The following is a 12,540-nucleotide window of genomic DNA, read 5'->3' as shown; positions in this document are numbered from 1 at the left end:
GCCGCGCGAATATAAAGTCTCAAGTTGGAAACAGTCATTACACGACACAAACAGAGGGTGGTCCGCCTGTGATTTTACAAGCATTCCGAAGCGGCTTTCGGAGACCCTGGGATCACGATCGATTTTCTTGGCGCACGATAATGCCGGTAGTAAGTTTGATAAGCATCCAATTTCGATAGACTTTACAGGTTATAAAAACAAACTTATTGTTTAGAGCTTTTCTTACTTTGAATCTGGTAGTACGTCTTTTTTTCTCAAATGCAAATACTAGTGTTATTACTACCACAAACAGACTCAGCAGATGGGGTAAATGGATGTTTATTCAAATGTGATACTACTGAAGAGACAACACCCTAAACCCGGGTGAGGTGGGTGGGTTGCTCTTGCTTTCACAAAGGATAACACAGGAATGAATGATCTTTGACACGCACGACATCTAAAGGTCTTATTTAAATACACGAATTACAGAGATCCATTACGGAAACTAATGTAGTAATTAATACTTTTAACATATCTACAATAAAAACACTCAATTACTAAAATAAACAGACTCAGCAGATGGGGTAAACGGATGTGATACTACTGAAGAGACAACACCCTAAACCCCCAAACCCAAAGTGAAAAAAGAAATAAGAAAAGAGACGAAAAAAAAAAACAAGATGCCCTTAATCGGCATTACATGGAATGCTTAATGAAGCCCCATTTATTCCCCATGATATGTTTCGCAGATACTTAAAAACTATCCTCCCTTCTAATAAGATTAAATTTAGAGATACAGTTTTTTCGCTTGTTTTTATAGTCAACTGTATCCTCCCTTCGGAATTGAAATAATTGAATGATTTTAATCAGAGTGACTGCGTGATATTTTATCGTTGTGTTACTGGGAATCATACCGGGAATAACTCTGCAATAATATAACGTCATGACCCCGCTGAACTGGTCTGGCTTCCTCCGCGTTAAATTATTTGATCTGTTTGTGAAAGCGTTGTTTCTTCGCTGTGAACTCTCCCAATTTTAACCGTTTCAACTGTCGAGTACTACCTAGAAGTTATCATTTCGATTTACCGCTTGAAAAACATTTGTTTTCTTTCTAAAAACTGCAGATCAGAGTCTAAAAATTCATACATGTGGCCGCCATAGAATCAAAACAACCTTCTAAATGGTGATTTGCATTGACGTCACACAGGTAGAGATGAGTGGTTCCCCTCCCTGGTGAGAAAAACGCCGATAATGGATTTTAATTGGGCCATTTTTGTTGAAGACAATCAGAACAATAGATCCCTTCTGGGAGGGGGCAGAATTTAATCTAGGTTTAATGAACAAATCAAATGATGATTTGACGTCACAAAGGAAGGAATGAGTGGGTCCTCTCTCTCGTGATATGTGCCTAAATAATAGATTTTTATTGGGTCGCTTCTGTTGAAGACAATCAGAACAATACATCCCTACTAGGGGAGGACATATTTTAATGCATAAACAAGATGCCCGGCTAATGGCATTAACAGGGAATGCTTAATGTAGCCCCAATTTTTCTCCATTGAATGCTTCGCAGATATTTAAAAACTATCCTCCCTTGGCAGTTGAAATAATTGTCTGAATGGTTTTATTCAGATATATTGCGTGATACTTATCGTTGTGTTACTAGGAATCATACTAGAAATAACTCTGCAATAACGTCATGACCCCGCTGAACTGGTCTGGCCTCCTCTAGCTCTAATCCTTCGCGTTAATTATTCGATCTGTTTTTGAAAGCGGAATTTCTTCGCTGTGAACTCTCCCAATTTCCACCGTTTCAACTGTCGAGTACTACCTAGAAGTTATTATTTTGATTTACCGCTTAAAAAAGGTTTGTTTTCTCTCTGAAAACGGCAGATCAGAGTCTTAAATTTATACATGTGGCCGCCATTGAACGAAAACAACCTTCTAAATAATGATTTGCATTGACGTCACACAGGTAGAGATGAGTGGGTCCCCTCCCTCGTGATATACGCGCCGATAACGGATTTTGATTGGGTCGTTTTCGTTGAAGACAACCAGAACAATAAATCCTATCTGGGAGAGGGCAGAATTTAATGCAGGTTCAATGAATCAATCAAATGATGATTTGACGTCACACAGGAAGGGATGAGTGGGTCCCCTCTCTCGTGATATGTGCCTAAATAATAGATTTTGATTGGGCCGCTTCTGTTGAAGAAAATCAGAACAATACATCCCTACTAGGGGAGGACATATTTTAATGCATAAATTAATGTGCAAGTTGGTGGCTTCGACGAAGAACAAAAAAAGATACCCGACCGAAACCTAGACACGGCCTGTCCTGCGGGCATTCCGTGTAATAAAAGGATGCAGGTAGGGGGAAAAATTAAGAAACGAAAATAACGATGTGGGAGAGAGTCTAGTTGTGATAGAATGGAGGATTATAAACTTATTTGCGTTGGAAATAGTGAGATAAACTAAATACGCGTCACTGTTCCAGTCGCCCTGTGATTTAATAAAAGCTGCAGGCGCTCGATTACAAAATGCAAATGTAACGCCCCCGCGACGAAAACTGTGCGAGGAATACTGTGCGGGATTAAACCCTGCTGAGAGCGACTTCTTGATGAAAGCGTTATACTGGTGAGCCAATATAGGCCTGTAAGATCCCCGAGATTTGCAAACAAATAAAGGTGAAGAAGGCAACAACTGTACATTCGCTTAATATTGCCTAAGCGCGGTGAAAGAACAAAGGGGCGAGCCAGGAATAAGTGCCATGGGATTTCTAAAACACGTTCCCGAAACTCAAGTGTCTTAGTGCGCGTGATACGCAATAAAGCCCCTTGGGGGATGATAGTCACGCTAGATACCTTCAAAAAACATGCCTGGGGATCGCCAGCAAATCAGACGCCACTTACACAAGGACTTAGCTCTTGATGAGAAAACAATGCCTCATGTTTATGTTATTGCTAGCCGCATCTGAGCGTTCTGAGAAAAATCCATTGAAAATAAAATCTCGACAAGATATTGTCGAGTCATACAAAGCTATTGTTTGGGCTGAGCCCCGACCAATTTTTATCTTGCAGTTTGTCAGTCATTTGTCGAATAACCACTTATTTTTACCTCACATGCTCCTTTGCGGTCTGGGTGTGTACACTTGAGCCGCGACAACCTTAGATGAAATAGCTGTAAACAGCTAATTCAAAAAAGGTTGTCGTTCTATGAGTACCCAAGCGTACGCGTAGGACCACCTTTTCTAAAATAGCTGTACATACTAAACAGCACCGTATTCACATAACAATGGAAACAACAATGCAGTAGCTACACGCACGCATTGCGCGCCTATTTTTACGCGGGATGCCCTGAAGGGGCATACCGTGTCTAAAAACGAGTCGATTTCTTTTTTTTTTACGCGGGATGCCCTTCAGGGGCATACCATGTCTAAAAGCGGGTCGATTTCTTTTTACGCGGGATACCCTGAAGGGGCATACCGTGTCTAAAAGCGGGTCGATTTCTTTTTCTTCGTCGTAGCCACAAATCGGTATATCAATTTATTCCTTAAACTCTCCCCTCTCCTACTCGGGATGTGTTGTTCTGATTGTCTTCAACAAAAGCAGGCCAATCAAAATCCATTCTTGTCGCGTATATCGCGAGAGAGGGGACCACTCACCCCTACTTGTTTGACGTCAAAGCATCATTTGATTTATTCATTAATCTAAGATTAAATTGGTGGCGCCATATTGTTAACATGTTGTGGACTCAAGTGTGCCGTTTTAAAACAGAAAATAAACAATTTTGAAACGGTAAGTCGAAAGAATAACTTCTAAGAAGCACTCGACCTTTAAAACGGTGGAAATTAAAGAATTCCTGGCGCAGGAATCGTGCTTTGTTTGACAGTCTTAGACCACGATGCGAGACTGAAAAGAGGTCATTGAGAAGCTTACGTTATCGTAATGGAATTTCAAAAATTTCCGGTGAAAGTCTGAGTCGCGTAACACAAGGGAAACAACGTAACGCGATCGTCGTGACTCAAACTATTCCATTAGCAAGGATAGCTTTATAAATCTGCGAAGCATACAGTTGGAATAAATGCATCTCGCGTAAATGCCAGTATAGGCATCTTGTCTTTTTTGTTTTCTTTGTCGTAGCCACAAATCTGTACATTAATTTATTCATTAAACTCTCCCCTCTCCTACTCGGGATGTATTGTTCTGATTGTTTTCAACAACAGCAAACCAATCAAAATCCATTCTTGTGGCTTATATCGTGAGGGAGGGGACCCACTCTCCCCTACCTGTGTGACGTCAACGCATCATTTGATATATTTATTAAAAACCGATTTAATTTTACCGCCATATTGTTAACATGTTCTGGACTCAAGTGTGCCGTTTTCAAACGGAAATTTCATCATTTTAAAGCGGTTAATAAAAAAAATAACTTCTAAGAAGCACCTGACATTTAAAACGGTGGAAATTGGTGAGTTCCTGGCGAAGGAATCGTGCTTTGTTTGACAGTCTTAGACCACGACGCGAGACTGAAAAGAGGTCATTGAGAAGCTTACGTTATCGTAATGGAATTTCACAAATTTCCGGTGATAGTCTGAGTCGCGTAACACAAGGGAAACAACGTAACGCGATCGTCGTGACTCAAACTATTCCATTAGCAAGGATAGTTTTATCAATCGGCGAAGCATACAGTTTGAATAAATGAATCAGCCCCAGCATCACGCGTAATGCAAGTATAGCAGGCATCTTGTTACACGGAATGCCCGTAAGGCAGGACGTGTCTAGGTTTGGGTTGGGTATCTTCTTCGTCGTCCTGTACGGTTACAAACCTGAAACGACCACCTTCTACGCGTTAAACCATTATCTTCTTATTGCTAAATATCATGTTTTTCTTGCAAGAAACCAGTCTGAGACTCCAAATTTAAAGGTCTTTCTTGCCTTACTAGACGGCAAGATCAAATGTGAAAGACAAATAGCCATTAGAAATTCTAATTACGAAAAATATAGAGCTAAGTGGACCACTCTCAGCAACTACGATGCGTGAAGCACTTTAAGTATGAAAGTTGAGTAAGGGGAATTTTTTATTATCTCTTGTATGTGTGGGTGGGGTGCGTGTGTATGTATGTGTGTGTGTGTTGTGTTAGCATCGTATGCAGGATGACGTAGCACGTGTATTTATTTCGTAATTAGTTAAAAAGAATACAAGCAATGTAAGTACAATTTCTGTAAGTAGGTCAAGCAATGTAACGTAATGTAGTAATAGTAGTGTAACTCAAATAGTCATGTAACGTAGTATTGTTTGTATGTGTCGTTGCTATGAATAAAAAAAAAAATCTTCTTCGTCGTAGCCACAAATCGACAAATTAATTTATGCATTAAAATATGTCCTCCCCTAGTGGGGATGTATTGTTCTTATTGTCTTCAACAAAAGCAGGCCAATCAAAATCTATTATTCGGCACATATCACGAGAGAGGGGACCCACTCATCCCTTCCTTTGTGACGTCAAATCATTATTTGATTTATTCATTAAACCTTGATTAAATTCTACCCTCTCCCAGAAGGGATTTATTGTTCTGATTGTCTTGAACAAAAACAGCCTAATCAAAATCTATTATCGGCGCGTATATCACGAGGGAGGGGACCCACTTATCTCTACCTGTGTGACGTCAAAGCAAGTCATCATTTCGAAAAGTTGTTTTTGTTCAATGGCGGCCACATGTATGAATTTAAAACTCTGATCTGCCGTTTTCAGAGAGAAAACAAACCTTTTTCAAGCAGTAAATCGAAATAATAACTTCTAGGTAGTACTCGACAGTTGAAACGGTGGAAATTGGGAGAGTTCACAGCAAAGAAACTCCGCTTTAAAAAACAGACCGAATAATCAACACGACGGATTAGAGCTAGAGGAGGCCAGACTAGTTCAGCGGGGTCATGACGTTTTTGCATAGTTATTTCTGGTATGATTCCTAGTAACACAACGATAAGTATCACGCAATATATCTGAATAAAACCATTCAGACAATTATTTCAATTGCTAAGGGAGGATAGTTTTTAAATATCTGCGAAACATACAATGGGGAATAATTGGGGCTTCACTAAGCATTTCGTGTAATGCCATTAGAGGGGCATGTTGTTTTTCTTCGTCGTAGTCACAAATGTGTACATTAATTTATTCATTAAACCCTCCCCTCTCCTACTCGGGATTTACTGTTCTGATTGTCTTCAACAAAAGTAGGCCAATCAAAATCCTTTTTTGTCGCTTATATCGCGAGGGAGGGGACCCACTCACCCCTACCTGTGTGACGTCAAAGCGTCATTTGATTTATTTATCAAAATCGGATTAAATTTGGCGCCATATTATTAACATTTTGTGGACTCAAGTGTGCCGTTTTCAAACGGAAATTTCACCATTTTGAAGCGGTGAATCGAAAGAATAACTTCTCAGAAGCACTCGACATTTAAAACGGTGGAAATTGGATAGTTCTTGGCTAAGGAATCGTGCTTTGTTTGACAGTCTTAGACCACGCTCGGAGACTCACAAGAGGTCATTGAGAAGCTTACGTTATCGTAATGGAATTTCCAAAATTTCCGGTGAGACCCTGACTGGCGTAACACAAGGGAAACAACATAACGCGATCTTCGTGACTCAAACTATTCCATTAGCAAGGATGGTTTTATAAATCTGTGAAGCATACAATTGGAATAAATGAATCAGCCTAGCATCTCTCGTAAATGCCAGTATAGGCATCTTGTTCTTCGTCGTAGCCACAAATCTGTACATTAATTTATTCATTAAACTCTCCCCTCTCCTACTCGGGATGTATTGTTCTGATTGTCTTCAACAACAGCAGGCCAATCAAAATCCATTCTTGTCTCTTATATCGCGAGGGAGGGGACCCACTCACCCCTACCTGTGTGACGTCAACGCATCATTTGATATATATTTATTAAAAACGGATTAAATTGGTGGCGCCATATTGTTAACATGTTGTGGACTCAAGTGTGCCGTTTTCAAACGGAAATTTCACCATTTTGAAGCGGTAAATCGAAAGAATAACTTCTAAGAAGCACTCGACATCTAAAACGGTGGAAATTGGAGAGTTCCTGGCGAAGGAATCGTGCTTTGTTTGACAGTCCCGAACCACGATGGGAGACAGAAAAGAGGTCATTGCGAAGCTTACGTTATCGTAATGGAATTTCCAAAATTTGCGGTGAGATCCTCAGTAGCGTAACACAAGGGAAACAACGTAACGCGATCTTCGTGAATCAAAATATTCCATTAGCAATGATAGTTTTATCAATCGGCGAGGCATACAGTTGGAATAAATAAATCAGCCACAGCATCTCGCGTATATGCCAGTATAGGCATCTTGTTTTTTCTTCGTCGTATCCACAAATCGACACATTAATTTATGCATTAAAATATGTCCTCCCCTAGTAGGGATGTATTGTTCTGGTTGTCTTCAACAGAAGCGACCCAGTTAAAATCTATTATTTAGGCACATATCACGAGGGAGGGGACCCACTCATCCCTTCCTTTGTGACGTCAAATCATCATTTGATTTGTTCATTAAACCTAGATTAAATTCTGCCCTCTCCCAGAAGGGATCTATTGTTCTGATTGTCTTCAACAAAAACGGCTCAATCAAAATCCATTATCGGCGCGTATATCACCAGGGAGGGGAACCACTCATCTCTACCTGTGTGACGTCATTGCAAATCACCATTTAGAGCCTGTTCACATGGAAGTGGGGGACCCCAGGTAGGTGAGGTACCCCGCTTCGGTGGGGTTACCAATCTCTCCATACAATCTCTCTTTATTTCTTGATTGCGTTCACATGTGAAGTGGGGTACCTCACCGAGGCGGGTTGCCCGGTCAGCTGAGGCGGGTAACCCGCTTAGCTGGGGTGAGTTTTCTCCATGTGAATGCTGGAGGTGGGGTGGGGTGATGTTCATCCGGGCAATTGTCTCTGAATTCAGTACAAGCGTGGCGAGCTTTTTCGCAGATATCACCTTCAAAACATCGACAACAATGCCATTGAAGAAAGTTCTGAAGGAGTTGAAGGTGCATTTGTCGAGTCTGATAACCAAGCTGGTCTACCGGTCTCGGATGAAGGTGAAGTCGTGCCCGTAGAACAACGAAACGAAAAGTGTCTTCCATCCGCCATCTTTATTGATATATGTACTTAGCGATCACGCGGTAGCTTTTTAAACCTCACCCCAGCGCCCCGGGGTTGCATGTGAAGGCCTGTTTTTTCTGACCCCGGGTAGATGAGGTACCTCACCTACCTGGGGTCCCCCACCTCCATGTGAACAGGCCCTTAGAAGGTTGTTTTCATTCAATGGCGGCCACATGTATGAATTTTTAGTCTCTGATCTGCCGTTTTTAGAAATAAAACAAACGTTTTTCAGGCGGTAAATCGAAATAATAACTTCTAGGTAGTACTCGAAAATTGAAACGGTGAAAATTGGGAGAGTTCACAGTTAAGAAACAATGCTTTTACAAACAGATCAAATAATTTAACGCGGAGGAAGCCAGACCAGTTCAGCGGGGCCATGACGTTATTGCAGAGTTATTCCCGGTATCATGATTCCCAGTAACACAACGATAGAATATCACGCAGTCTCTCTGAATAAAAGCATTCAATTCTTTCAATTGCGAAGGGAGGATACAGTTGACTATAAAAATAAGCGAAAAAACTGTATCTCTAAATTTAATCTTATTAGAAGGGAGGATAGTTTTTAAATATCTGCGAACCATCTCAGGGGGAATAAATGGGGCTACATTAAGTAGTGCCGATTAAGGGCATCTTGTTTACTATCATAAAATGAATTCATTGACCTGATAATCTTATTGTTTTATTGTCTAAATCTTTAACTCACCTTTTCAGGCGATTTTTTCCCTCAAAAGGCCGTTTCAGTCATGTCGTAATGCCTGCTGCGAACGATTTTTCGGTAGAGGTAGCACAATTTTTGAAAACCCGTTCTTTCCCTTTTCATTACACTGTCTTCAGTTGTCGACATTTTTTGATTGTGCTCTTTTCCCTCACAATCCGTCTCACAATCCTCGTAAACAACGTGCCGTCTCCGCGGCTTGCCCCTTGACAAATGGCGCAAAAGCCCCCAACAACAACGTGAATTGGGCGATGTGATTAGTTAATTCAATCACGCCACCCGGCGATGCTCGCGTAAGCTAAAAAAAGGGAGTTTGACTGACATTTGAGGTTTGCGAGGCCACAAAAATTAATCCTCCTCTTAACCGCAGAAAATATGAAAAGTTAAGCTTCGTGACAAATTAAACGTTCGCTTATGGCTGGAAATCATGATAAAAGAACCTGTAGTCAACCGGAGAATAGCACACAAGAGATATGATCGGCACTGGTTAACTCCAAATGTGTTTTGTTCGCAATTCACCAATTAAAGTTACTTTTTTAAAATATCCTGTTGCTTCATTAATCTCACCCTTAGAATAATATCTTGTTATCTTTACTTAGCAATACTTGCATTTGATTTTGTATAAACAAGATGCCTGCTATACTGGCATTACGCGTGATGCTGGGGCTGATTCATTTATTCCAACTGTATGCTTCGCCGATTGATAAAACTATCCTTGCTAATGGAATAGTTTGAGTCACGACGATCGCGTTACGTTGTTTTCCGTGTGTTACGCGACTCAGACTATCAGTGGAAATTTGTCAAATTCCATTACGATAACGTAAGCTTCTCAATGGTCTCTTTTCTGTCTCGCGTCGTGGCCTAAGACTGTCAAACAAAGCACGATTCCTTCACTAAGAACTCACCAATTTCCATCGTTTTACGTGTCGGGTGCTTCTTAGAAGTTATTCTTTCGATTTACCGCTTCAAACTGGTGAAAGTTCCCTTTGAAAACGGCACACTTGAGTCCAGAACATGTTAAAACAATATGGCGCGACTTAATCCGTCTTTAATAAATATATCAAATGATGCATTGACGTCACACAGGTAGGGGTGAGTGGGTCCCCTCCCTCGCGATATAAGCGACAAGAATGGATTTTGATTGGCCTGCTGTTGTTGAAGACAATCAGAACAATACATCCCGAGTAGGAGAGGGGAGAGTTTAATGAATAAATTAATGTACCGATTTGTGACTACGAGGAAGAAAAAAAAGAAATCGACCCGTTTTTAGACACGGTATGCCCCTTCAGGGCATCCCGCGTAACTATGCGCTGTTTCTTTCAAACGTTCTTTCAAATCCTTTTAATTTTGTAGTTAGATGGGTCTTGATAATTTGTTTTTGTTTATGACGATCGCACGGCTCAAATCAAATTAAAAAGCAATTTAATGACCCATTTAGAAGACCTTGGAAGGGAAAGTACCGCTGTCTTACATCATCGACTTCCTGTTTTCTGGGGACAAGGTTAGGGTCGGTTAGGCATGATAAAATATGATACTGTTCTCAGTGCTCTGAAAATCAAAAACGGTAGTAGTTACTTTTAAAGAATGACTCCTCCGCCATTTTCGGGAAAGTTTTAAATGGTCGCTCGTAAGATATTTCTTTCCGAGCCCGCTATGGATATCATTTGGCCTTCTAGTGCACGTGGTAAAATACTGACTAAGCAGGTGCGTAGGTAAGGGTTAGATAAGGGTGTTCGTTGAGCCCCAAATGTTGCTGAGCGCCGGAGGCGCTCTAACTAGGGGGGTCCGGGGCTCCCCCGGAAATTTTTGAAAATCTAGGTTCCCAGAAACCTCATTTCCTGCATTTTGAGACCCATTTTAGGCAAATCAAAAATTTGTTTTACAGCAGCTTTTTGAGCTATATACATCATTTCTACGGCACAATTGTTTCAACTTAAACAAGAAAGTTCAATGTACATTCCTCGCCCTGTCGAGGTCTGATAGCTATTCGATCTGCTGATAGTCATACACCAAGCTGGTAAACTGCATCGATCATTCTCGGGTGTAGGCCTTTGAACAAATTGACTACCTCGTCAAGATTGACAGGCATATCATATTTGATATACATTAGAACCAGGGCGGACATTCTACTCTCTTGCATGGTATACCTCATGTAGTTGTTCAACCTCCTCGTTGTGCTTTTTCTTCCGCCATTACTGATCTGTAAAGGGGGTTCGTTCGAACCCCTCGAACCCCCCCTCCTACGCGCCTGCTAAGGTATTGCAGAACAAGATTATGTAGCCGCTTTAAAACTAAGAGACACTTATGCATTTCTCTTCGACACGCTTTGCGTTTGTCTTGTGTTGTAAGCTAATCGCAGCCGTTAGTCGTGAGAAAAAAATCATACCGTCTCAAATCACTGAAATCGGCCTTGTATGACTTTGTTGTTTTGTTGTAAGAGCATGCAGACAACAAGCCTATGATACGAATTTATCGTGTACATTAAACGTGTTGGAATTCGAAGCACGTTTTAAACCTTTAAGGCAATCACATGACGGAAGCAAGGGGCGCTCTGAAGTCGCATTGGACAGCCGTAAAGGAAACGTTGTCCTGTGTAAATAGGCCTCCATGAGAACTTTCATTTTATACAGACCTGTCCTGGATATAGCCTCCTTTCATGTCGTGGCACACCAGTGTCCTGGGTCTTCCCTCCAACTTTCTCCCTTGTTCAGTTAATGGCACTGTAGCCACGTTGAAGAAATCGGATCCTGCCTTCCAAGAAGAGACATCCTCTAATGTGTCAAGAGGCTGAGTTATAGGAGCGCTAGTTTTGGGATCCAAATGATTTTCTTCATCTCTATCTGAAACACTATCCATTTTGCTAAGGTCCCTCGATTAAGTTCGTGTGTTGTACAGGAGGGTTTTTTTTAAGCCTTCACCGACACATCTACCATCGAACGATTCGAATTCGTTTTGGCATCGTAAACACTTCCCACGAAGTACGTAACTCTTGCAAGCTCTTCCGAGATTGGTCGAATCCGGTATTGCTGATGTATCAAGTGTAACAAGCCATTCAGCATGCACGTGATCAGCATTGCTGAAGGGGTGACTGGAGAGAAAGTTTATCATTGCCTGTGAATCACGAGGCACCCAGGAAATTAACAGGGAGCTTGAGCAACGACGACGGCGACGGCAACGACGACGCTGCAAAACACAGGTTTAATGAGCAAAAACAATCGCTCTGCACGTGCGTTTTAAATTTACATTTTGGTACATTTCGTTGCCGTCCTCTGCAAAACAACAAGTGAACGTGAAATCACCACATTTAAGGTTCTGTGGAGAACGTGAACGCACGATGGTGACGTTTTTTTTTTTTTCATGTTCTTTCTTAACTTGTATGCCATTCCTACCAATTTGTTTCCAGGATAGTTCGCCATTTTTGTGAAAGTTGAGCGAGTTGAAATAATCGCGAAGTAGCACAAATGAAATAAAGTTATATTTTCGGGTGACGTTTTCGTTGCCGTTGCCGTCGTCGTTGCTTAAGCTCCCTAATAAGTTTATGCAACATTGCGAGGTTTCTAGCTCTCGTTTTCATACTTCGGTAGAACGACCAAGAAGGGCTCACCACCAGTCCAACCGTATCCCCATATTCATTTTCATAATGGCATCATTTGACTGCAACTACCA

At 41.2% G+C, this 12,540-nt stretch overlaps 1 pseudogene across 1 annotated transcript in view; it reads right to left on the bottom strand.

The window, feature by feature from the left end:
- The window catches only part of LOC146462399 (cytosolic endo-beta-N-acetylglucosaminidase-like), a 37,246-nt pseudogene extending 24,745 nt beyond the window's left edge, over window positions 1-12,501 (bottom strand). Inside the window, exons 1-2 of the transcript XR_014857155.1 lie at window positions 12,479-12,501; window positions 11,507-11,786 (exon numbers count right to left, since the gene is read on the bottom strand). The product of XR_014857155.1 is annotated as a cytosolic endo-beta-N-acetylglucosaminidase-like (transcript). The remainder of the gene's footprint in view (window positions 1-11,506; window positions 11,787-12,478) is intronic.
- Between the last annotated feature and the right edge of the window lie 39 nt (window positions 12,502-12,540).

The sequence above is a fragment of the Pavona decussata genome, unplaced genomic scaffold (assembly GCF_977016875.1).
Source record: "Pavona decussata unplaced genomic scaffold, jaPavDecu1.1 SCAFFOLD_189, whole genome shotgun sequence".
NCBI classification, from domain to species: Eukaryota; Metazoa; Cnidaria; class Anthozoa; order Scleractinia; family Agariciidae; genus Pavona; species Pavona decussata.
Note: the sequence above shows the minus strand (reverse complement) of the source record. Positions and strands in the feature narration are given on the sequence as shown.